This window comes from Lissotriton helveticus, chromosome 11 (genome assembly GCF_964261635.1).
Source record: "Lissotriton helveticus chromosome 11, aLisHel1.1, whole genome shotgun sequence".
NCBI lineage: Eukaryota > Metazoa > Chordata > Amphibia > Caudata > Salamandridae > Lissotriton > Lissotriton helveticus.
In genome coordinates this window covers 670,188,318-670,213,763 of record NC_136072.1, presented here as the reverse complement: position 1 = coordinate 670,213,763, position 25,446 = coordinate 670,188,318, and the positions used below count along the sequence as shown (strand labels likewise).

The following is a 25,446-nucleotide window of genomic DNA, read 5'->3' as shown; positions in this document are numbered from 1 at the left end:
CCCCCGCATCGGGTGAGCGACCAACAGTGGAAGATCATTTTCTCACCTTGCTGCAAAAATCTGGAACGCCCTCCCCATCCGCCTGCGACAGACCCAAGACCTGCTGGCTGTCAGGAGACTCCTCAAGACCTGGCTGTTCGAGCAGAAGCAGCACCCCAGGCCCCACCCAGCACCTTGAGACCATCTTGGGTGAGTAGTGCGTGATACAAATGTACTGATTGATTGATTGAATGAGCTGTCCAGCATTGTAAGCCGGGAACCAGGGAGTCGGTGTCCAGAGGGACCACCAACCAGCCTTGGCAGTTGCAACTGCATGGAGAATGAAGAAGGAGCAACATTAGAACCAGCAAGGTCCAAGGGACTCACTGCAAGCAGGAGATTCAGAGCAGGTCTGAGCAAGCAGAGGAGCCACAGATGGAAGGCAAAGTAGTCACAAGAGGACCTCGAGCAGCTCACCAAAAAGGAAGGCCCATGGTGCAGAGGATGTAGTGAGGACCCCGTCCTTTCCAGGAAGTGATGCTGGAGCTCCGTATAGCCCGAAAATCTCAGGAGTTCAGAGCCAACAAGCCTTGGCAACGGCAAGTCAATACGATGCACAGGGTTTGGTCCCAGCAGTTCAGATGATAGAAACTGGCCTCAAAATTGTAGAAAGAACAGGTCATGCCGCGAGTGAGTTACAGAACCACCACCTCTTTTGATTAGCCTTTCGAAGTCTGTGGGAGGTCACGAGCAGCAGACCGGTCAGCTTTGTTGCGGTGCCTGCAAATGCAGGGAATGACTCCTTCACTCCAAGGAAGATTACTTCAGATGTCCTTAATGCCCAGTGATCTGTTGAAGATCCTGGATGAAGCACAGACATAGACAATGAAGAAGACTTGAAGAACAGGGAGACCTGGAGAAGCAGGAATCTGCCTTGATGCAGTCAAGGACACCCAGCAAAACGTGGGGAAAACTATAAAAGTAGATCCTACTTTCATATACAACACTCCCCCAAATGTAAGGGAATTAGACTAACCTAGTCCAGTTGAGTCTTCATTTTCTAAGTGGAAATATTTGGAGAGTCTAGCTCAGTTGGAATGGTTAGTCCTAGGTCTATATTCCACAGAAAGGTCTATCCCCTGTAGGTATATAGACCAACTCAGAAGTTTGGGATTTCTACTCTTCATTTGTTTTAGCCATAAGAGGGGTTTATGGTCTGTCTGAACAATTAAGTGACTTCCAAACTGATATGACATCAACTTCTTCAAGGACCATACCACAGCAAGGCCTTCCTCTCATTAGCTGACCAATGCTGCTCCCTGGCGGTCACCCTCCTGCTTATAAAAGCTATTTGTTGGTCCTGGCCATCTCTGTTACCTTGTGATAATACTGCACGTACCCCTTCCTCAAAAGCATTTGTCTGCGCAAAAAAGTCTTTGGAGTAATCAGGACTTTTCAGGATGAGAGCAGAGCATATGGCCTGCTTCAAGTCTACAAATGCCTTTTGACAACTAACTGTCCACTGAACCTTCCTAGGCATCCTTTTGGAGGTGAGAACATTAGGCGGAGTCACTATGGATCCATAACCCTAAACAAACCTCCTGTAGTACCCAGTAAGGGCCAAGCAAGCTCTGACCTGAGTCTGATTAGTGGGAGCAATGCAGTCCACTATGGTCTTGATTTTACTCTCCAATGATTGAACCAGGCCTCCACCTACGAGGTGCCTCGAATATACTCATGCAATTACAGTGCATGCTTTTTAAACGCAGTCTTTACATCGCAACTACCATTACATTGCATGATTTTACAACGCATGCCATTACAACGCATTTTTTAAAACTTCCATTACAACGCATCCCATTACAACACATACCATTACACCGTTTAATACGTTTAGGGCAACAGTAGGGTGAGTGTTGGATAGTGTAAGGGTAAAAAATACTATTCCCACTCCAGTGAGTGGAACAGTACAGAAAGTGTTAGATAGTGTAGGGGTCAAATTTACTATTCCCATGTACCCCAAAACCTTTACCCACCCTAATACTAAAAAAGCCATTACTTACCTTATAATGCGTTGTAAATGCATGCCTTGTAATGACATGCGTTGTAGTGACATGCATTGTAATGGCATGCATTGTAATGGCATTCGGTGTAAAGGCAGTTGCGTTGTAACAATTGCATTGTAAAGGTAGGTTGTTTAATGACTCTGGATGTGGTTTCCTCAGGAGTGCCAGGAGCCGCTGATAACCCCAACCCTTCCCCCCTACACCACCTGTGCCTATCAAACTCTAGGACACAAGGGTGATATGGAGGGAAAGGAGGGAACAAAACAAGGAAAGTAGGGGGAGACAAAACACTGGACTCTTCGGGCACTGCTCTCTTCTGCTTCTGTCTGTAGGTGAAGCTATAAGGAATAATGGATTAATACAACAACAGTCACCCCACAATTCCCCAATGTCAATACATAAACCACCCTTTACCTGAGAGCACGAGAGTGTCAATCAATGCAACTAGGAACTCTTCTGGAAACCCATAAGTGTCCATGGAACTATGGACATCCAATAAGGCCTAGATTTGAGGGATGTGAGATAATATCTCTGGTTATAACTGTGGTATATACCAATATAGTGGTCAGAGTGTAATCCTTACCTAACTAAAGACATCTCTGGACGAAAGGTCTTGTAGTGTAAAATAAAAGGTCAGGATCACATAAGAAGTTGCCTGGAGGATCAGAATTACATACATAAATACCAATAGACTTTATAGCAAGAACACAATGTAAATATAGTGCGCTACAAGCGCTTTACCGGTTCTTCTTGTCCCTGTACTGTGATGTATGCCAGAATCCGGGAAGTCCAGTAAATGAACAAACAATATAGATAATAAAGGGGAAAAAGGGATATCGCTAGGCAGACCACAAAGCCCACAATGCCACGCAACACTCCTCACCACTGCTTCCGTAAATACCGGCCGTTCGGCGGGACCATAGTCCGGCCCAATGACGAGTCCGCAGAAAACAGGGCGAAGAACACTACAGTGACACCGGGGATAAGACAGCCGGCGCAGAGCGAGTGGGGACAAATAAGAAGTAGTACCCAAGTTAATACTGGACACTTGGAACTACCAGGTATGCCTCAGAATCCTTCTGTGTCACCCCGGTGGAGAATGTACTGATTGACAACTCTCGGCAGGTGGAAAATAGGAAGGAAATGAGCTACACCAAAAATCAGGAAAGCGGCATCGGCATTCAGGAATAGCCGCTTGTAAGCCCGGGAGAGAGGTATGGTTTGATACCGTAACCTCGAGCAAGGATAAAGCAAAATAAACAAGGTGCACGGCAATAGGAAGCTGAGCTTCGAATCAATAAAGAGAGCCTAAAAGGAAACAAGGGCGAGTAATCGGAAATGGCACAGCGGAAGTGTCAACTTGGAGGAGAAGAAACTAGAGCGCGAAGCGCTGAGCGCCTGGGGAAGCGAGCTTAAGTTCCGGCTCGGACCCCTCGCGCATGCGCAGTGCCGCGTGGCCATTTTGGATTGGTTTTGGTCTCGGAAGTTCGTCTGTATCTTCCACGGAGACTAGGCAGGCATGACAGGTTGTTGTAATGACTGCGTTGTAATGGATGTTTCCCGGTGCCGCAGGTACACAACCTTGCTATGCCCTATCTGGCACTTTGCTGCCTTGATAGTGAGGCATGCCTTCTGCAGGGCCTCCAGATCATTCCTAAGGTGGACCGTATGACCATCCCATGTCCAGCTAAAGACAGCAATATCATCTAGAGATGTTGTACTTTAGGCTTCCACACCTGTTAGGACGTTGTTCACCAACCTCTGAAATATGGCAGGTGCATTTTTCAAGCCAAAAGGCATCACAACAAATTGATAATTCTCACTAGGGGTTGAAAATGCTGTTTATGATTTGCAGTAACCTGCAGTCTGGTCAAATGTACTGAGACACTTGGCGTAGGCGAGAGTAGCAATCAGCTTATCTGCCCTGCAAATGCAATGGGCATCAGTCCTATTGGCTGCATTGAGACCTCTATAGTTTACACAAAACCTCATCTCTATCTTACCCTCTTGGGTGTGAGTATTTGGCACTGCGACTACAGGACTAGCCCAAGGGCTATCTGAAGGTTCAATGAATCCCAACTCCAGCATATTTTGGACCTCTTCCCATATGCAGTCTTTGACATGGTCGGGCTGTCTGTAGATTTTACTCTCGACAGGTGTGGTGCTAGAGGCTCTCTTGTGGTTTGAGACTCTGGGATGACCTTTGACTGCCATTATTTTAACTGACTTTAGTGTGTTATTTCATCCTAGTCTGGATGAACGACGGTCCTGCATATGTCTTGCTTCTCTTCTTTTTTGTAATCTTGCTGTCTTTCAGTGGGAGATGTCACGAAGTAAGACAGCCTTGCCAAGAATAGAACGTGTGGGTTCTGCATTTGAAAGCGTGAAAGGGAGAGAGAGGTGTGCAATGTAGTCTTTGGTTTCTAAGTGCAGTGTTGCGGGCAGTGATGCACACATGTGCTCGGTGTTGTACATTAATAAGAATTATGAAGTGCTTACTATTGGTTTTGACATGGCCTTATGGCATTTTGTTTTCTGACTTTGCCTTGCTTCAGCTTTTCTGTGTGCACAGCAGCGTCTGCAAGTGGTTTGGGTTATGAGAATTATGAAGTGGTTACTATTGGCTTTGACATGGCCTCATGTCATCCTTTTTCCCTGGCTTTGCCTTGCTTCAGCTTTTCTGCGTATACAGCAGTGCTTGCAAGTTGCTTGGGTTATTCACGTTCAAGGTCTTTCTGTTTTGTTGAGGGATTGTTTGTGTTCTGAAAGGCTTTTGTAAGCTTCGTCAAGATAGAAGCTGGAACATGTGAGATTTGGAGCAGGGAGCGTGAGAGTTCCTTCCTGTCGTGGGAATGCTTGCTTGGAATCTGGCCAGTCCTGGTAAGATTCCTCTGGCCCAGGGGGAGGTCTCTCTCGAGCCTTCTAGTGTGTTTAAAGATGAGGGGTGCAGATTTGGAAACCAGGAGTTTGGAATCTGAGCGAGGATAGACGTGTCTCTCTTGGAGCATGGACCCTGGTTGCTGAATGCTCTCAAACCCGGCTGTTTACTTCCCCAGTCAAAAGTGAGAGAGATGCAGTTGTTTGCACCAGGGAATGTATTGAGTTTTGATTATTGTCATTGTAATGTAAGTCAGTGGCTGTGATCATTTGATGTATTGTCTTTGTGATGTGTGAGTGAGTGTGCTTTCTTTGTGATGCACGAGTGAGTCAAGGTGCACCTCCAAAATACTTATTTGATGTATATATAGATCTCTGATCTCTTGCAGGACATCCAGTATATTTGCTTGAGTCTTATCTCATATTATTTACTGCTTGTTTATTAATCAGTATTACTCATGCATTTAGGTTATTATTACTTGCATGTATATATCTATATCCAGTTTAGGACAAAAATAATGCGATCACTCAGAGGTAACTTTCAAACACCAGTGATAGTGTTTATTTGCAGGTTACGAGTTTCGCTCGTTGGGTGTGACCAAGCTCGTCTTTACGAGCGAAACGCGTAACCTGCATACTGTTGGCAAGCTCCGCAAACTCTATGCGATCCTCTGCGAAGGGCGGGGCAAGGCAGAAGGAGCAAAAGACTAAGAAATATATATATATATATATATATATATATATATATTGAAAAAAACATAGGTTTTAGGGGTGTTATAGTTAGCTGGACATTTCACTCATACAAAACCATTGAAATTCCTCTGTTATAGTTAGTTGTACTAACTGTAACGCTAGCACCCGCAATCCACTGGTGATGATGTCACATATTATGTCATTCATGACATGGTCAGTGACATCACTGATGACATCACTGATGACATCATCTGCGTAACAATCAGATACACCTCATCATACACTACTATAATTACACTACTATAATCTTTCATCAGTCACTGTAAAATACAGAGTACCATATTTTAATCCCTTGACACAGCAATACAAGTATCTAAAAACCCACTCAGTGATTCCTAGTTCTACACCCAAATCTAATCAATTACATATAGATTCACTCATACATGTTGTCAATGATCAATAGAACACAATCAAATATACTTATACACTTATATTGACATTACACATCAGCACACATACTATTCCGTTATGCGGTCATCCTACTCACTTTTGCAAACAATGTATCCTATTTACATGTATTCAGCTACACACTTATACAAATAGCACTTCATTTTTTCATATAGATAGTAACTCATACTTAGTGTGTTGTCAAATCACTATTACAAGTATACAGTTATCTATACAGTCACTCATGCAATTAATGAGTTTTATGTACACTTATTTATATACAACAACTGTCACATACACTGTCTTTTATTTTTTTCTACTTTGTTGGAAATGTTTTTGCTCATCACCACACCTATAAAGATATTCACTCACCCAAACAACTATTATAACACGCCGTCTTAACCTCATAAACACACTGATTTAACTATTCACATATCTTTGGGCAGTCATAGATTCCCACCGAACCACACACACATTTACTCAACATTAGAAATAAACCGTTAACTAATCAATAACTAATATAGACTTTCACGTAGCTAGTAACCAACTGGTGCAGCAGTTTACACAACAACTGACCAAGTAATACAGATATTCACACAGTTTAGTCACTATTCAATATATTTAGTGTGACACTATACATTACGTAAGTAAACAATCAATCACACTGCTACTAAATGCTCTAACCAGATATTTATATATCCACTGATTCTTCAATGCAGATTGGTGTATATATAATACATATTTAAATAGCAAACCAAACCACATTCACTGGATGATGTCATCAGTGATGTCATTTGAGATGCCATCAGTGATGTCACTGACCATGTCATAAATGATGTAATATGTGACATCATCACCAGTGGATCGCGGGCGCGAGAGTTACAGTAAGTACAACTAACTATAACGAAGGAATTTCAAGGTTTTGTATGAGTGAAATGTCCAGCTAACTATAACACCGCTAAAACCTATGTTTTTTCAGTGAATATATATATATGTATATCTATATATGTATGTATATGTATATATATATATATATATATATATATATATAATATATATGTATATGTATATATCTATTTACCCAACAAAGTTGCATAGCTCCCACATCTTAAACGTGAGGAGTGTACGGTGAGGTAGTGAGCCTCACATATCGAAAAGAAAACTGCAATAATTCTCAGTACTAGTATTCCTGAGAGGATCAATCACAGAGCCACCGTATATTTATTTATAGACGGCAACAAAATTACACCCAAAGCGTTTTGGAGTTAACACACTCCTTGGTCACGGGTTAGGCAAATGCTTACTTCCTGCTACATTTAAAGAGGCAGAATGTGTGTTTCATTGCCATAAAGAAAATACTGTGCATTGTTTGATACATATTGACAAATGAAAGCAGTGAAAGTCTGTATTAATTACAAGGACTCAATCGTGGCATTGGTAAGTTCATTGCATTATAATGTGGCATTCTAAAGCATACAATGATTGTTGTTTTAGCACATGAGTGTCGTTTTGTATACGTTGTTATTGTCAATACAAATGTTTTACATTGCTTTTTTTCAGTTTAGAGAACGTAAGCTCGTATTATCAGTGCGCACCACCTGTTATACATATTAACTGTATATATCTATATAAATGTATGTATATATATATATATATATATATATATATATATATATATATATATATATATATATATATATATATATATATATATATATATATATATATATATATATATATATTACCTATTACCTATTACCTACTGTTAGGATTTTTTCCCTATGGGATTTTTGAAAATTCTATGTCTAATAACTTTGGCGTTTGTGGACGGAATTGGCTGAAATTTTCAGGAAAATGGAACATTTTGTTTCTGAGCAGTCCCTGGAAATTTGGGGGGGGTTCGTCAAGGGGTGGCTGAGAAAAAAGGGGGGTCCCAAAACGTGTTTTTCCCATGTTAATTTCCATAGGGCGGTTGGCCTCACTTTTAGGCCGAACGGCTGAATGGATTTGCACGAAACTTGGCAAAATTGTAGGGACTGTTAGCCCGATGTGCCTTTGCTAGGTCTCAATATATGTGCTCCAGTGGATTTTGAGAAATTAACGTTAAAAAAAAGATATATATCTGTAAGCGCGCTCCAGGCAGCGCTCCGGTTCGCGTACCTGACGCGTAACGGAACTTCGCGTAGCGAAGCTGATTGGCTCTCCGGTGTCTGTCAACATTCTAAACAGTCCGGAGCGGCCGCCATCTTGTCTCTCGGTAGGATCGAGAGACAAGAGGAGGCCAAAACAAAGGGGGAAATGACCATAAGGGGGCATAGTAGATCCTCCCTGACCCCCTAGGTTTGATGTGGAGGCTTTAAAAGGGCCCCGCAGTGCAGTGTTTTTTTGCGTGGGGAGCGCCTGGTCCGCGAACCGGGAAGCGTTCTGGGGAGCGTACTATAAGGAAAAAAGAATGATAGACTTTTCAAATACTGTATGTTAATTGATTGTTGGTTTTGTTGATTATTTTTTTATTTTCTTTATTTTTTAAGCAATTATTTATTATTGTGATTGTGTTTCAAAATTTAATAACATTTCTAACATTTCACTGTCTGAAATGTCGTCATTTTCATTGAACATAGCTTGTAATCTCTGAGTGTGTAAAATGTCCTCATTTTGAAGGAGGTCATCTACTGCTTGCACACATTGCAGTAGTTCTTGGTCCCAAGTTTCATCCATAAATTCTATATAATTTGGATCAATTAATTCTTGGCTGCTCTCTTGCAGGACAATTTGAAATGAAACTTTCTGTTCGCCTTCCATGTTGCCTGAAATTTGGATAAAAAAAATATATATTAGTAGAGATAGGGCACTGTTGGGATTAATTTTAGATAGGCAGTTTTTATCAGTGAATTTATCTTTGGGCAGTGTATAGTATCAGAGTGGAAGTAGGAATATAAAAAAGTGTATGTGATTTAACGTAAGTAAATTCATAATTATACAAGAGAAACCTAACTCCATCCATAACTATAACAGAGAAGTCTATCTAAATCTATAACTACTACAGAGGGATAGTATATAACTATCAGAAAAAGTTTACCATATTAACTGATAGTGCACAATATACTTCAGTTTTTAAAATAACAACTTACCTTTACAAAGAAGTTGAAGTGATTAGTGAAAATCCAATTTAAATGTACACCAGGAAGTAGTAGTCAAAATGGCTGTGTTTCCTTCTCTTCCTTTATATATATTCAGGTATATAACCAATCAAATGTCAGGTAAAAAAAGTAGAAAATAAAAGTAACATTTTTATTGGTTGTCAATTCCAACACTTCAGATGTGTTTTGTGAAGTAATTTACCTCACGGTATTTAGAGAGGTCTACAGGCTAAATGGCTAAATAGAATTTCAATCAAATTTGTGAAAATGATAGGGATTGGTATGTAGTATGAGCTAATCTATATTTGGTGAAAGTGTCTCCAGTTGTTTTTCTGTAAATTACTTTCCCACCTTTTTTGATGAAGCGCTTCCCGGGGAGCGCCACGGTACGCGAACTGGCGAGCGCCCCGGTACGCGAACCTGAAGCGTTACGGGAGTCCACCATTTTGTGTTTCGGTCGAATTAAGATACAAGATGGAGGGCAACTAATGTTCAGAATGGGTAGAAGGGGGCACGGTAGACTTATCTTGACCCCCTAGGTTTTCTGAGGGTGGCTGAGGAGACACATATGTGCGAAAAAAAAACATTTTTTAAAAAAATTTTGCGAGGTTAGCTTCCGGTTCGCGTACCGGGTAGTGCCCCGGGGAGCGTACTTTGTTGAAAATTAGTGAAAAAAGTTAGAGTAAAATAATAATTGTGAGTGATCAGATGTAGGGTAGCTCTGAGAAGAGCTTTTGGGTTTATGGTACATTTAGGTACTTATAAGTAGGTACCAATGCACAGTCTTAAATTCAGAATGAAAATTCTGTTGCCCTCATCTGAGAAGTGAACTCCATCTCCTCTGTAGATATCTTGCATGTAGTAACGCAAGTTATTGTTGTACACGGAGCCCATTCCATGGTCTCTCATGTAAGCTGAAACAGATTTGTTTACATGCTTCCTCGACTTCTCAATTTGTGGACAAAATTGGTTCGACCACCTCCATTTCTGTCTTTGGCATATATTTGAATATACCAAGGCAGTCTGAGGAAAAAGTGCCATTAATTGCTCAAAGGTGTCCTTTAAAAGCATTTCCAGACCTACCCCAGTCAAAGTGCCCAAGTCATTACCTCCACAGTGCACAATTAACAGGTCAGGTTTTGGCAAATGCATAAAGGTTTTCTCCAATGGTATCAATTGGTGACATTTTAATCCTCTGTGGCCAAACCACTTAATTTCCACATCTTGTAAATTGAGGTTAGGTAAATTTCTGTTATCAGCATACCTCTGAGCCCAGTAGATGTAACTATGTCCAACAATCCAGACAGAAAACATGGTGAGAGAAGGTTCTGCTGCAGTCAGATGAAGTGTGGCAATGAAATGGCAGTTGAAAAAATAAGAGTTTAAAATGAAAAAAACTGTGGAGTTTCTGTGTTAATGAAGCAGTAACAGTGATTGGTGGATTTTGATTGCTGAAAACAGAAAGTTAGGGTGCATGGATGTGTTGTTTGAAAGGTGTAATTTGAATGGTCAAGCAAAAATCATTTAATGAAAGATTGCACTGGATACGCAGGTGCACTGAGAGTTCAGAGTTCAATTGAAACATTGTTGTGTGAACTTGCAAACACCAGAGGTCTTCCAAGAGGTGGTTGCTATGCAAAAAAGGCAGAGAGGGCAGAGGGGGGAAGGGTTTTGATTTGAAAAAAGTGAGGGAAGAGTTTTGATTGGGTGACATGAGAGATATGTGTGAAGAATTACAGCATTTCTGTGCTTTTGATAGCTGCAGACTCTGGAGTGCATACCTTTTGCTCTGCTAAAGACAAAGTGGTGTGTTTCTGAGACTGTTTTGAAACTCATAAAGTATTTGCTAAGGTGAGAAAAGATTTATTTAATTTAGATAGAGAATAGTGGGCTTTAAGGAGAAAATTATGAAGAAAGTTGTGTTTTTAAAATGTTGCTTTGCCTCAAGTGTTTTACAAATAGATTTTGTTTCTTTGAGAAATTGTAATTGGAGAAAATGTGAAGTATTAGTACTGACAGGGTGTTTTTGTGCATAGGAGCTGTGCAGTGTTTTCAAATTATGACTTGAAAATCGTTTTTGAGGAAAAGGAATGCTTTTAACATTTATGACAAGGACATAATGGTGTATGCTTCTTTATAAGGCATTTGAGTGTCTCTGATGTTGTTTTTCCATTTTAATGTAAGACCTTTCCCGTGGTGCAAATTCCTTGTAAATATGCTCCCACCTGTGCTTGGCAAATTTAGATTTTGATTGTTTAAGTTACATAGCCATGTTAAAAGTGACCCAAAAATGCTGCAAAGGCTTTAAAAAAACGCTTTCATGTGTCTTAAGGACATTTTAATACATTTCCCCATGAATGTAGGTAGGCCTCACCTTAAACAAACCTCTGGATAGGCCACACCTTATCGTCATCCTGAATTAATCATTTAAAATGCTAGGGACAGATTTATGATAGGTGTATGCCTCTTTTGCGCCACTCTGCGTCACTTTTGTGACGCAGTGGCGGTGCAAAAGATTTGCTATGTGGTGACAAAATTACAAATTGATGCATCTAGGCAGATGTGTCATGCTGTAAAAAAAACGTGCCACATGAAACCGATGCAGCAGTGATGCAAAAGATGCACCATGTTGCAAGACAGGCCTCACTTCATCTCCAACAAGATAAGAAGCTTAGGGATAGATTTATGATGACTGGTGCATCCCCAGGGATGTGCCAGTCATCCTGCGCCGCTGTTCCGCCACCCATGGTACGCTGCATTTACAATGCGGCGCACCATGGGGCAAAAACAGCACAGATGCGTGACGCATCTGTGCCGTAAAGGTGGCGCATTGCTGGAGCTGCATCGCAAGTGCCATGCAGCTCCAGCAAGGCTCAGGGGTGCCCCATCTCCATTTAATCTGCAACCATGAGTAGGCCTCACCTTAAACAAACCTCTGGATAGGCCACACCTTATCGTCATCCTGAATCAATCATTTAACATGTTAGGGACAGATTTATGATAGCCGTGTGCCTCTTTTGTGCCGCTGTGCGTCACTTTTGTGACGCAGCGGCGGTGCAAAAGATTTGCTATGTGGCGACATATTTAAAAATTGATGCATCTAGGCAGATGTGTCATGCTGTAAAGTCCTGTGCCACATGAAACATGCGTCAGTTTTCATATATGTGTTTTGTTGCAAGGTATGCATTAATTTGCAAGAAAGCCCTGTAAAACTAACACAGTGAAATTTAGAAGATTTCACTGACTCAGCTTTATAGCATTGCTGAATCAAATCATTACGCCTGTTTGAAACAGGCATAAGGAGTGATGCACCATGCAATGTGTGGCTTGCTCCTGTGCATTGCAGTAGACATGTTGCGCTTACGACGTGATTCCTGCAATGTGCTGCTTTTGCGGCACAGATGCGTGACGCATCTGTGCTGTTTTCACTCAATGGTGCTCCACATTGTAAATGCGGCACACCATGGGTGGCAGAGCAGCGGTGCACATTAACTGGTGCATCCCTGGGAATGCGTCAGTTCACATAAATCTGCCACTTTACATTTAAGTATGAGCAGGGGACACAGAGTTGGTGAGGCTTATCCAAGGTTAAGAAGAGATGAGTCCTGTTCACTGAAAACTTGGACATAGGCCTTACCTCCTCAGCATCGCTGGTCATGGCTAAATAATAGCTGCAAAATGTTACTCTTGTTAAACAATTTTACTATTATAGTCTCTGAGATTTGTGCCTTACTCTGCAACATCTCATTGTTGTTCTCTTTCTTTAAAGATAACGACAAAATCAACATGAGCGACAATCAGCAATCAGTTGATCTCGACCTCATAATTGAACTCGTAATTGAAACATCAGTGGAAGTAGATCCCTTGGATGATTTAAATCCTGAGGATGAAGAAGAACATGATGAGGATGCAGATTTGTCAGAATTGTATGACATAGGGTGGGAAGCTGACGTGCTTGAGCCTATGGAACTATAAACATTTATTTTTAAAAATTTATAATAAATGAAAAGTAAAAATGTAAACCGTTTCATTTAAAAATAAAGACACCTTCAAAAACAGGTTATGTGTAGTGTCTTCAATAAAATATTAAAATATGCTCATAAAATTAGATCAGATTCACATATAAAACAGCACAGGTAAAATGAATATGAATTCCATTTCTTTTCTGCTATTTCTGTATTCTAAATTTGCCAAGCACTAAAAATGTCAAGTAGTGTGTTAAGTTTTTGATGACTGTTATTGATTTACTGTTTGGTAATAGTGGTTAATAACATTTTTTATTATATTTTACCACAGATTCAATTGCAGATCATTTCAAGATTTCAGCATGCCAACTAAAGAAAGACTTAGAAAGGCTGCAAAACGTCAAAGACAGCAGGTACATGATATAATGCAGCAGTCCTCTAACAAAAAAACTTGTCAAGTCACCAAGAAAGCACCGGGTAAGAGCACAAAAACATTTATAAGAAATATTTGTAGTAAAAAAAATATTACTACAGAAAATGTTTCAGTCCAGAAAAAGAGAAGCATTTTAAACGGAAAGGAAAGGCCAATCAAAAATGTTACTGCTAGAGCAAGAGATAACTCTGTGCATGATAGTAGAAGGAAACAACAGTTTAGGGAGATTCGTAAACGAATGTTCCGCAACAGGATACTTGGCAATTTGTTAAAAAATATTAAGAAAGGTCAACAAAGTGGTTTTTTATAAGAGAAAAAAAAAGTTGAGAAAGTTATTGATCAGGCATTTGAAATTAAACGTAAGTTATTTATTTTGATAATCAATAGAATTAGGAAGCTAAACAAGGCAATTTATGATTTCAAAAGAAATAGTAGATGGAAGAGAATAGTTAATCGTAGTAATTTTTGTGAAGTTTTTTCCGGAGAATGGATGCATAGTTCAAGTTGTGAGGCATTTTTTAATGAGGAGAGTTATTTCCAGGATAATGATTTGGTGCATGCAGTTGACACCAGTGGTCGAGCTTATGAAGTGAAAGATGGTTGTCCAGTTGAAAAAGAAAAACTTGTGACAACAGAGACAGAAGAGGTGTTAGGTAATGAGGTTTTAGGAAGACGTCCTAAGGGTCCTGTGTACACCTGGAAGTGTAGTAGTATTTGCAGTGTGCGACAGGATTCCATCAATTTGCTTTGTGATTTTGTACGGACATTTAATAAGAAAAGTTTGAAGCAGAAAATGAAGTTGTTGCAAGAATTAGATCATTGCAGAGTGAGAGAAGTGACAGGTTTGCATGGTCATTCACTGGCTTGTCTTTCCAGGAGAGTATGCCAGAGTGTTTTTCATCATTTCAGGATGCTAGCAGTGCATCATAATAAAGTGAGGAAATTAGTTAGAATGTTGTATTATGCTAAGAGTCCAGCAATTATGCTTAAACAATTATGCGCTGCTCTTTTGCATGGTTCTGAAATAGATGTGAAGAATATTTGTGCAGAAATTGAGTTTTGTTACTTTGGAAGTAAAGAGGAGAATGTTGAAATTGACCAAGAAGAAGAGGGTAATGTGGAAGATAGTGTACAGGTTTCCAGTACAGATAATTTTCAGAGGGAAATTGCGACGTTTCAGGTGAAATCAAGTGAGAGGCCTAATTTCACTTGTGTGTGTTGTCGACGCACTTATTATAAGAATCAGACTAAGTTAGTGGATTTATATGCAAAAAGTGAAAGGGAAAATAATAGTGAATGGAAGGATTTCACAACATATTTGATGGTAGAAAATTGTTTTGATTTGGGATCGGATCAACGTGTGTGTACTTATTGTTGTAGCAAATTAAATCAAAACCAGATGCCTGCTAGAGCAGTTCATAATAATATGGAATTGGTTGAGATTCCTTCTGAATTGAAGGATTTAAATACTTATGAATCTATTTTGATTCAAAGTATCCATCCCTTTCAGGCTATTGTAAGAATGGAGCCAAAGACAGGGAAATTGCCTCCATCAGATTTACAGAGAGGATTAAAGGGAAGAGTTGTTTATTTGCCTCTAGATTTGAAGAAAAACATTAACACAATTGGAGTAGAAAAAGTGGAAGAGGACCCTCTGGTTATCTTAGTTAATGGGGTTCCGACAAAGAATAAGAAAATATGGCAAGATTTAGTGAATGTTAGAAAAGTCAAAAAGGCAACATTGTACTTGAAAAAAAATAATAAGTACTATAAGAATATATATGTTGCAGAAGAGGAAGTAAGTGAGGAAGAGGATAGCGATTTGTGTGCTGGTCAAATTGAGAAAGTAGAACCCTCTACTAGTGAAGAAATATATGAACATTATAGTGTTCATCCTTTGCATTCCAAGGAAGTCATGGGGAATGCTATTGAGTTGTTTGAAATGAAACAAGCCAAAGGGAGTCCCATTAGTGTTTGGGAGGAAAGTTTGGAAGCTCGGTGTTTCCCACAGCTTTTTCCAACAGGTCAGGGAGGAAGATATGATGAGCGACCTCATCAAATTCCTGCTTCTGAATACCGGACTTTGCGATTGTATGCAGGAGATGCTAGGTTTCGACAATGTATTCCCTATTTGTTTCATCTCCTGTTTGAAAGCGATCTGTCTGGACTGTCATATGCAGTGAACCACATCTTGAAAAGTGGTATACACATGCAAAACATCTCGGCAAGTGACTTTATGGATAAAGTCAATGTCCAAGACAGTATTTTGGATTCTCACCTGATTAATCTCATGGCGTGTCAGCGTGGTACTAATGAGTACTGGTACCGTCGTCATGGTGATTTAAAATGTATGCTGAGGAACTTAGGAACTCCCACATGGTTCCTCACTCTGAGCTGTGCCGAGTATGGCTGGGAAGACTTACTTGAATTTCTACGAGAGGCAAATGGAAACATCGAAAACATTGAATTCAAGACACCCGGAGAACTGTGCTCTTTGGATCCAGTCAATGTATGCCGGTACTTCAATCATAGATTTGAAGCTATGATGTCTTTCATCACGAATAAGAAGAATCCACCTTTTGGAGAGGTGTTGGATTTCTTCTGGAGAAAGGAGTACCAAGCAAGAGGTGCTCCTCACATACATATGCTGTTGTGGATCAAGGATGCACCTAAATTTGGAACAGATCCAGAAGACTCAGTGATGAGTTTCATACAACAGTATTCTACGTGTGCTGTTACAAACGCAAAGGAGAAGAAAAGCCTAAGAGAAAAAGTTCTACGTTTCCAAAGCCATCGTTGTGGAAAGTACTGTCGTCGTAAATTCCGAAACAAGGACAAGTTCTACACCAAATGTCGTTTCGGCTTTCCACGACCGGTGATTTCTAAAGGAAGAGTAAACAGTTTGATGTCTTCGCTGCGACATAATGTGATGAAGAAATCACCTAAAAACACATACAATTTGAAGAGGAACGAAGAGTCCAAGTACATCAACGACTACAACCCGGTGATTTTGTCCATGTGGAATGCTAACATGGATATACAGTTTGTGGCTGATAACTGTATGGCTGTGGCTCGGTATGTGACATCTTACATCACCAAAAAAGAGAAGACAGAATTGAAGGATATGTGGGAGGACATTTCCCATGAAAAGAGCCTCAGTAAGAAGTTGTACAGTTTCAGTCTGAAGATGTTGTCGCATCGAGAAATCGGAGCTTACGAATGTTCTGACCGGTTGTCTTCAGCAAGTCTCTATGCCAAATCTAGGAGTATCGTTTGGGCGAGTCTTGGTCTTGCTGCAACGCGTAATCGAGTTCTGAAACCTGTGCGGGAAATTGAGTAATTGGTCGGAAAAGGAGCCAAACAGTACCGACATTTTGAAGAGCAACATGTTGGATACATATTATCCAAATCGAAGCAGTCACCTCGAGAATGTTTGTCTGTATGAGGTTCTTCAAAATTACATATTCAAGAGGAACATCAAAGAAGATACTGAGAAAGGAGTGTATGCTGTAATTGGAAGTGAGGGATGTCTGGTCAAGCAAAGAAAATGCCACTTGGTAAACCATCGAAAATTGAGTGGCGAATCTCCTGAAAAAAAGGAGTTTTTCTATTTAGCACTTTTGCAACTTTTCAAGCCTTGGCGTGCAGAAGAGGAACTGCTTGGAGATTTCCTCTGTTACGAAGACTCTTTCACTGCCGCCAAGGAGACCATAGAATGTCCTGCTTTTCCCAAATATGTAGAAATGTTGAATGTGGAAATCGAGCAGGAAGCAACGATTGCAGCCGAGATTGCCAGAGACAGTTCTCAGGACAGTCAGAGTTCTGCTTCATTGAGTCAGGATCCACTAGGAGGACCTGTTATCGAAAATGAAGCTGCCACTGCTATGAATAAAGTGGAAAGAGCCATGGCACATGCTCAGGAGGATGCGGTTAACTTAGAAGAGTTGGAAAGACAACTCAACGTTGAGCAGAGGAAAATATATGACGAAGTTACCATGCAAATTGATCATGGATTAAGTCATGAGAAGAAAGAGTGCTCATGTACGTCGTTGAAGCCTGTCCGACTCTACGTGAGTGGAGAAGCGGGAACTGGAAAAAGTTTCCTTATTAAAGCAATTTCATGTTATTTGCAGGAAAGGACTGAGTCATCGCTGTCTTGTGTTGTCACCGCTCCAACTGGACTGGCAGCACATAACATTAAAGGGATTACTTTACATCGTTTACTGATGCTGCCAGTGGAGCATGACAACAAATTACAATATCACAAGCTATCTGGAGATGCTTGTTGTGAAGTTTCAGAATCTTGAGGAAAATGAAACTTCTTATCATTGACGAAGTAAGCATGGTTTCCAATGTCATGCTTGCCTTTGTGCATTTGAGAATGCAAGAAGTTCTCAAAACAGAGTATGATGTGTTATTTGGTGGCAAACACATCATTGTTTTCGGAGATCTTCTGCAGCTGACACCAGTGAAAGGGCAACCTGTGTTCAAAATACTCATTCATGAAGATACCAGGAAGTGCCTAGGGAGCATTGGCAACGTCAATATATGGTTAAACTTCAATTATGCTGAACTGCATGAAAATATGCGTCAGGCGAAGGATGAAGTTTACAAGAATATTCTACAAGATGTTAGAATAGGAAAAGTGACCGAGCATGGGAAAGAAGCTTTACATGCACGATTACTGTCAAATTTATATCCAGAACAAGATGTTGTGCCTGAGAATATTTTTCAGAAAATTACTGAGAAGAAATCTGGAATATGTTTGATGCCAACTCTTGCAGAATGTGCCATCTTCAACCACAAAATGTTGAATTTAGAAAAGCAAGAGATTGTGAAACTGGAAGCTATTGACAGAGTAGAGCATATGGGATCAACAATTATTTTGTCTGAGAATTTGAAATCAAAATTGGATTCATTAGAGAAGACTATATCTAAAACTGCAGGTTTTGAAAAGAGTCTGAATGTGTGCTTGAACTGCCGTATAATTTTAAGAAGGAATTTACATGTTGAAAGAGGTCTGGTAAATGGATCAATGGGTAATGTTGTTGATTTTGTGAAATACAGAAATAGAGATGGAATTGAATTTTTAAAAATTAAATTTGATGGCATTGAGGAAGTACAGCTAATTGGTCGTTGTTCTGCTAGATTTTTGCTTGTAAAAGACTTATATGTTCGCCGTAAGCAGTTTCCTGTTTGCTTGGCATATGCGGTGACAATCCATAAATCGCAAGGTTTAAGTGTAGACAGTGCATTGGTGAATATTGGCAGTTCTGTGTTCAAGGAGGGTATGGCATATGTGGCATTGTCAAGAGTTAGAACTTTATCGGGATTGTACTTGATTGAGTGTGATGTCACAAACATTTGTGCGGATCTAGATTGTGTTAAGGAATACAATAGGTTGAGAAGAGAGTATGCGCCACATTTGCCTCAATATCCTTTGTTTGAGAAACGTGTGGTAGGCCGGAAACGAAGAAATGTGACCAATACTGGGGAGGTTGTAGCAAAAAGACGAAAAGTCGATGAACCTGAAATTATAAGCAGAAACAAAAAGGATTCTGTTGAAGATGTTGTTGGTTTTCAATTTGAAAACACTTCTGGTGTCAACTGCTATGCTAATGTAGTGGTTAATGTTTTGTTTTCTCTAGAAAATGTAAAAGAAGAGATTGTGGTCAATTCTGATCAAAGATTATGCAGTTTGTTAAATTCTGTGTTAGAGAAATGTAGCACTGATAGAACAAAAATAGAAAGTGTGTCTGAAATTCGAAATCTGTTAGACAGATGTTCAGGCCAAACACAATTCTCTCAAAATATTCAGCAAGATTGTCAGGAGTTTTTAATGTATATGCTTGATGTATTGCATGCTGAAGGTGTAGATGTAGATCACCTGTTTGGGCTTTCTTATCAATGGCAGCATGACTACGAGAACTGTAGGGTATCAAGTACTACTAGTGTAGACTCAGAAAGATTTATATATTTAACTTTGCCAGACAGTAAATCAGTCTCCTTTAATAAGATAGTAAAAGCAGCTGATCACAACATGGAATGTAGCCAATGTAAATCTGAAATGATGTCAACATTATTTATACGAACATATGGCCAGTATGTCATTTTAATGTTCCAACGATGTAGGCCTGATGGAACAAAATTGACAACTTTAATTAAAAATTTTGTGGCTTCACAGTTGTCAATATCAGGAAGGACTTTTGTAACTGTAGCAATTATATATCATGACGGTCCTTCAATAACATCAGGACATTACACAGCTTATTTAAAGTGTAGAAATGGCTGGTCATTCTGCAACGATTCTGTTTTAATTTTCAAAAAAAAATTGCCGTATGACCTTAAAAATTCTTACCTGGTGTTTTTAAAACCAAAATTTTAGGGAAAGAATCTCGGGATGTGCTCTGAGGAATTTCAAGAAGTTCTAATGGCTCCTACACGATTTGGCCTTGAGGATAAGTGTAGTACAGAGACATAACTTCTTACCATAACACTGGACATCATGGAAAAATAACTGCACTTTGAATGAGTTCAGAAAAACTATTTCTTTTTATAAGCTAATTCAAGCAGTCAATCAAAACATGGAGTAGAGGGAATGTAAGTCTGCAATGCTGTCTACTGTTTTATATTGCTTTGTGATTAAAAGTGATGTAGAGAATTAAATAATTGTAGTAGTCATAGAGGTAGTGTAAGTCTGCTTCATAGTAAGCAGTATCAGTGTCATAGGAAATGTAGAACATGAGTGAGCAAGAAGGGTAAGATATTAATAGTCCAGGATTGTGAAAATGATCTTCAACATTTTAATTCTGAAAGTTGCGGAAATACAACATGACGGGATTGGCTTACAAGAATTCCAAGAGTTATAAATGGCTCTGACATGATTTGGCCTTGTGGAAACGTGTGGTAGAGAGCGAGAAGTCATTTATTGTATGTAACATATTTTTCAAAACGATGGAGGTTTTCTTTCAGAAAGTGGCGGGCTGAAAGTAATAACAGCACAACAGAGTGTAAGCTGTTCATAGGACATCCTTCGACGTCATGGAAAGTAAGTTAACTTTAAGGAGTTCTGAATTCTGATTTGTTATGTTGTATGGGTTTTTTAAACATAATCATTTTGATTGTGTTTTTTTTCCCCCGCTGTTATATGATGAATACCTTCAAGTCACTGTTTTTAGTGAAATTTGATACATTCTGAGAACAGCAAAAATAAACCATTTAACATGTATAATTAATTCTGTACTGTTTGCATTTATGATGTACATGTAGAACTGTGTACGAGGCATGGAGAAGGTGAGGCTTCTGTAAGTGTCAAAGTTGTTGCATACAGTGCTCATATTCTACGTAGTCTTTCATATGATAGACTACATTTCCACAATGAGATACCTAAGCAAAGGAAACACAGGTGATATGATTGTGGAATGAGCAAAAAAAATTGCACGTTTTTCAATTATATTACCTGTGTTTCCTAACATTACACATCACATTGTGTAGATGAGGTTTAGGCCTGTTCCTGGAGACAGAGGAGGTCTGACATTTGTTCAAGAGTGCAGTGGACATGACTCACTTCGTTGGTAGGCCTGCACATGTATTATCTCCTCTGTATTCTTCAACAAACCTAAATTTCATCTGCAACTCTGAGTAGGACTTACCTGAAACAAATCTGTGGATAGGTTACACCTTATCGGCATCTTGAAACAATCATTTAAAATGTTAGGGTCAGATTTATGATGGCCGTGCGCCTCTTTTGCTCCGCTGTGGGTCACTTTTGTGTAAAAGATGCACCATGTTGCAAGATAGGTTTCAGTTCATCTCCAGCAAGATACCATCAGTTTAAAATGTATATAATTAGCACTGTGTAGGGGGCATGCAGAAGCTGAAGCTTTTGTAAGTGTCAAAGTTGTTGCATGCAGTGCTGCACTTCTGGGTACTGTTTCATATGCTGGATTACATCTGCACTATGAGATACCTAAGCAAAGGCAACACAGGTGATGTGATTGTGAAATGAGGAAAAGAAACTCCACATTTTTCAATTACATCACCTGTGTTTCCTAAGTTTACGAATGACATTGTGCAGATGAAGTTTAGGTCTGTCCACGGACACAGAAGAGGTCTGGCCTTTGTTCAAGAGTGAAGTGGACATGATTTACTTCATTGGTAGGCCTTCACATGTATTATCTCCTCTGTATTCTTCAACAAGCATAAATTTGATATGCAATCCTGAGTAGGCCTCACCTTAAACAAACCTCTGGAGAGGCCACACCTTATCGTCATCCTGAATCAATCATTTCAAATGTTAGGGACAGATTTATGATAGGTGTATGCCTCTTTTGCGCCACTGTGCGTCACTTTTGTGATGCAGCGGCGGTGCAAAAGATTTGCTATGAGGCGACAAAATTACAAATTGATGCATCTAGGCAGATGTGTCATGCTGTAAAAAACCCGTGCCACATGAAATCGATGCAGCAGTGATGCAAAAGATGCACCATGTTGCAAGACAGGCCTGACTTAATCTCCAACAAGATAAGAAGCTAAGTCTTCTGTAAATGTCAAAATTGTTGTATATACTGCTCAACTTCTATGTACTCTTTGATATGCTAGACTCCATCTGCACTATGAGATACCTAACCAAAGGCAACACAGGTGATGTGATTGTGAAATGAGGAAAAGAAACTCCACATTTTTCAATTACATCACCAGTGTTTCCTAAGTTTACGAATGACATTGTGCAGATGAACTTTAGGTCTGTCCACGGACACAGAAGAGGTCTGGCCTTTGTTCAAGAGTGAAGTGGACATGACTTACTTCATTGCTAGGCCTTCACATGTATTATGTCCTCTGTTCTCTTCAACAACTCGAAATTTCATTTGGAACCCTGAGTAGGCCTCACCTCAAACAAACCTCTGGATAGGACACATCTTATTGGCATCCTGAAACAATCATTTAAAATGTTAGTGTCTTGCGACACTTTTGTGAGACAACAGCAGTGCAAAAGATGCACCATGTTTTAAGATAGGCCTCACTTCATCTGCATCAAGATACTGTTAGTTTAAAATGTATATCTTTAGGACTGTGTAGGGGGCCTGGAGAAGCAGAAGCTTCTGTAAGTGTCAAAGTTGTTGAAAAACTGTTTGTCCTTCAATCTTTTCCCTTGTCTTTTCTAATTTTTAAATACATGTTTTAATATTTTTCAAATGTTTGTTCTCTCTTTCACAGATTGAAAGTATAAAAATAAAAAGTGAGTAAGTTAACGACAATTATAAGGTAAATGTTTTGTACTCTTTTCGTTACATTTCTATCACATTCACCTACTATTAGTTCCACAGCTTCATTTCTTTAACCCTCAGTTTCCTGCCTTTGCTACTTTCCTCATTCCTTTCTCTATTACCTACTTACTCAACTCCTTCCACTCTTTTTCTCAGTCCCTCTCTTCTCATAGTTCCTCACTCTTGTTCACTCACTCCGTCTCTATTACTCTTAGTGTCTTTGACTGATCACTCTTTCACTACTTGTTCATAATGCTTTCTCTGTGTAGTTGAAGCACACTAAGGGGCATATTATGAACACAGCCAATAAAATTATTGCTGTTTTTATTGGCAGAAAACTGCTGCAAAAGTGGTTTTAGCGGCAGTTTTCTGCCGCAAAAGCGGCTTTAGCGACACATTTCTGCCGATAAAAGCTGCAAAACTTTTATTGGCTATGTTGATGATATGGCTCTATGTTATTTACATTTCTTTGCTGTTTCAATTAATCTTTTTCTGTTATTTTTTCTTTTCTGTTTTCTGTTTTTTCTCTCTGTTATTCCACATGTTTTAATCTTATTTTGAACATTCACTCACATTCTCCAAGAAACTCTTCTTTGTTATTGTTCTACTCTCTTTTTTTTCTTTCACTTCCTTTTTTATTTTGTTTTTCACAATTATACCCTCTTCCATCTTTTCTTCGGTAAATAGATCTATTAAACAGTATCTCTGGTTTACTCCCTATAGCTGTCTTTCTTTTAACATTACTCTCTGTTTACTTCCCTTATACTAACTTTTCTTTTTTTTTTTTTTTGGTTCGCTCCCGGTTCGCGAACCGGGAAGCGAACGGGGAAGCGAACCAAAAGAAATAGAGCTTGCCAGAGTGCTAAACATTCTATCAATTTTTTTTGAAAGGGGAGGTAGTTCTGAAAAGAACTTTTTTTAATGTTTTTGTTGTTTTATATTTTTTTTAATTTTTCTGAACATTTTTTGTTTTTTTTGTATTTTTTGAACAGTTTTATGTTTTTTTTGGTTTTTGATGGAGGGGAAACAACAAAAAACAGGCATTGGAAAGGGCTCAACATGAGCAAAAAAAAAAATTACTGTCTGGGGCGTTTAGGGTAATTGTGATTTTCATAAGCTCGGTTGATTAAGGTAATACTCATATTGCCACAAGACAGTAATGCACCACAATACAAGCAGGTAAACTTCATATGGACAAAGTTGTCCTGAATGTTTGGCACGGTTTCCCGTGCCTCTGCTGCTGTCAAAGATATCTGTGATGATGACCTCGCCACAGGAGTTGTTGGGTTGTCCTGCTGGTCACGCATCTCTGCCCGGCTGTAGTTTAATGGATGCCACCTGCTCATGTGACGATGCATGGTGTAGTTACCGAAGCTACACTTTTTTAAGGTGCCTCTAGATAACTTCTCCTTACATATGAGGCAGGTGACATATCTGGCATTTACTTTCTTCTGCCCTTCAGGGATCGAAAAAAACTGCCAAATAAAACTGGTTTTCCGATGAGAAACCCGGGGCTGCTCTTGTAAAAATTGTGGTCCTTCTGTCTCCTCTTCCTCTTGCTCATCCTCTTCCTCCTCTGTGTTGCTGATGAACTGGGGAGGTGGTCCTCTCTTCCCATGAGGAGGTGGTGGTGGTGGTGGGGGTCCACCAGCTGAAGCTACCAATGAAGCCATTGCTGAAATATCAAAAAAGGTCTTCCTCTCACAAAGATGAAAGTCAGAGTGAGGAAAGAAGGAGGGGTTTTCATCATTTGGGAAAAACAATAGTTCTAAACCAATGAAAAGTGTTATTTTTAGGTCACCTGACCTAGCCTTACATCATTATGAAACCAAAAGTGAAATGAACCAATGAAAAGTTTTATTAACAAGTCACATGACCTGTTACGCTTATGTTACGAGCTGCGGAACGCGCCCCGGATCGCTTCCGGGTCGCTGCGCTTCGCGCCTCGGTTCGCGCTCTGGAGCACTTCCGGGTGCGCTAACGCGGCACGTCATAAGACGCATTACGCGTCAACGCGATACATCGCGCTTTCGCGACGCGCCCCTGATCGCTTCCGGGGAGCTGCGCTTCGCGTCTCAGTTCGCGTACCGGAGCACTTCCGGGTGCGCTAACGCGGCGCGTCATAAGACACATTACGCGACAACGTGATACGTCGCGCTTCCGCGACGCGTCACGATGTTGATTTCTAACGCGGCAGTTGCGCAAACGGAACGTTTACCGGTTCGCGGCATCAAATTGAGCTAACGGGAAGCTTCCCAGTTCGCGAACCGGGAGCGAAGAAAAAAAAATATTAAATTTTTTTTTATTAATAAACATATAACATATATTTTTGGATTTAAAGAAGAATACATTTTACAGCTACAGATATTAGCTTTTAAAAAACCAATGAAATTCACTGAAAAAACCATAGGTTATAGACCATATATAGTTAGGAATTAGCATTTACAAAACCTTGAAAATTCACTGAAAAAAACATAGGTTATAGACCATATATAGTTAGGAATTAGCATTTAAAAAACCTTATTTTACTCACACAAAACCATTGAAATTCCATATATAGTTAGTTGTACTAACTATATA

General features: G+C 39.7%; 1 protein-coding gene across 1 annotated transcript in view; it reads left to right on the top strand.

The window, feature by feature from the left end:
• The window catches only part of LOC144791758 (zinc metalloproteinase-disintegrin-like VLAIP-B), a 4,238,988-nt gene that overhangs the window by 1,482,492 nt on the left and 2,731,050 nt on the right, over window positions 1-25,446 (top strand). The gene's annotated exons all lie outside the window — the stretch shown is intronic.